Raw genomic sequence first — 2,335 nt, 5'->3', positions numbered from 1 at the left:
AGTACGTGGATGTGCACTTGAAGTGCTGTAAACTGCAGCGCTATGGACCAAGAGCTGGAAAGTAGGATTACGCTGGATAGCTCTATTTGGCTGGCACAGACACGATGGGCCAAATGGCCTCCTTCTTTAGTTTCCATATTTACGTTTTGGTTTCCGTATTTACGAAAGGATATACTTGCTTTGGAGGCAGTTCAGAGGGGTTCACTAGGTTGATTCCGGAGATGAGGGGGTTGACTTATGAGGAAAGGTTGAATAGGTTGGGCTTCTACTCATTGGAATTCAGAAGAATGAGAGGTGATCTCATCGAACCGTATAAGATTGTGAGGGGGCTTGATAAGGTGGATGCAGAGAGGATGGGGGAGACTCGAACTAGGGGGCATAATCTTAGAATAAGGGGCCGCCAATTTAATATTGAGATGAGGAGAAATTTCTTCTCTCAGAGGGTTGTAAATCTGTGGAATTCGCTGCTTCAGAGAGCTGTGGAAGCTGGGTCATTGAGTAGATTTAAGACAGAAATAGACAGTTTCTTAAACAAGGGAATAAGGAGTTATGGGGAGCGGGCAGGGAAGTGGAGCTGAGTCCATGATCAGATCAGCCATGATTGTATTAAATGGCGGAGCAGGCTCGAGGGGCCTAATGGCCTACTCCTGCTCCTATTTCTTATGTTCTTATGTTCTTATTTTCTGTGTTGTAAATGTCTATGATTCTATGATCGTGGGCTAAAGTCTCTGGAGTGGGACCTGAACCCAAATCCTTGACTCACTTGCTGCCACAGAGCATGGGGACAGCCAAAGGGAATAAATCGCCACAGCACATGCGGTCCCAGGGAACATAATTTCAACAGTGTCCTTGTCTCTATTATGTTGCCTTCCCTATAATCAATGTCAGCGACACTGGACCTTATCAAATTTAAATTCCATGAGGCCCATTAATTGCAGAAATGACAGGGTTTTCAATTTTAACGCCAGCCTCTCAGTATCCCTTAATTTCACTGCTATGAACTCCCATTTATTAATATCAATGGATCAATAATTGTGGGCAATGAAACCCCTTGTGAAAGGTCCCATTGGTCGTCAGGGGGCTCAGAAACTCCAAACACTCTGTTAAAGTAAATGTGGAGATGTTCACAATGAAACCCTCATTTAACCCTGCCTCAGTGGGACAAATTTAGCCCCAATTTAACCTCCATTTTAGGGTTAGGATTTTTGACAAAAGCGGCGAGAGTGGATGGGGCAGTACGAGAACAAGAGGGGAGCTGGTGGCAGTCACTGTGAAACTTGATGCCATTGGGCAGCGCTGCTCAAAGGCAGGATCAGGCACACTGATGAACGAAACACAATATACAGCAGTGACTGGGTCACCGACTGTCCTGGTTAGACAGCGGTGAAGACGCTGTCGGTAAAAGCCATGGACTCACTGAGCGGGACTTGTGTTTCGAACGTGCTATGGACGAAAGTGTTGAAGTCCATCGTGATGTTGATGACCGGGTTCTCTTTGCTTCTGTCACTGAGCCCAATCAGGGCTTCCTCCTCGTAGTCATCCTCACGTTTCAGGCAGCCTCCCACTGCCCAGGTGAAGGAGAACATGTAGAGCTTCGTCAGCAGTGCGAGCAGCTGGGCCGGCTGCTTCTGTAGAAACCACTTTACAGACCTGCGGTTACACGGCACACCATGGTTTAACAGCAACAGGAACAAGCAGCATTTATACAGGGCCTTTAACCTCATAAAACATCTCAAGGCTCTTCACAAGAGCGTTATCAAACAATATTTGACACCGAGCCACGTAAAGAGATATATTAGGGCAGGTGAGGTTTTAAGGAGCGTCTTTATGGAGAAGAGAGAGGTAGAGAGGCGGAGAGGTTTAGGGCGGGAACTGCAGAGCTTAGGGCCCAGGCAGCTGAAGGCACGGCCGCCAATGGTGGAGCGATTAAAATTGGGAATGCGCAAGAGGCCAAATTGGGGGAGTGCAGATATCCAGGAGGGTTATGGGCCTGGAAGAGGTCAGAGAGATAGGAGGAGAAACAGAAGGGGCGGCTGCGGCTCAGACCATCTCATGCTGGGCTGTCAATATCTCGGATATTCCATGCTGACGCCCCTTCGCGAGCAACTGATTTCCCATCGAGGGTTGTGTACCATGACTGACCATCTCAGCCACCTTCCGCAGCATCTACTACCCAAGGCTACCAACTAAATCAAGAAATGACGTGCATTTATATGGCCTCTTTCATGCCCTCAGGACATCCCAAAGTGCTTTACAGCCAACTAATTGCGTTTGAAATGCTGTAATGTAGGGAATCCCACAGGCAGCAATGCAATAAATGACCGGACTGTTTATA

Source organism: Pristiophorus japonicus, chromosome 7 (assembly GCF_044704955.1).
Source record: "Pristiophorus japonicus isolate sPriJap1 chromosome 7, sPriJap1.hap1, whole genome shotgun sequence".
Taxonomy (NCBI): domain Eukaryota; kingdom Metazoa; phylum Chordata; class Chondrichthyes; family Pristiophoridae; genus Pristiophorus; species Pristiophorus japonicus.
This window is presented reverse-complemented; position numbering follows the sequence as displayed.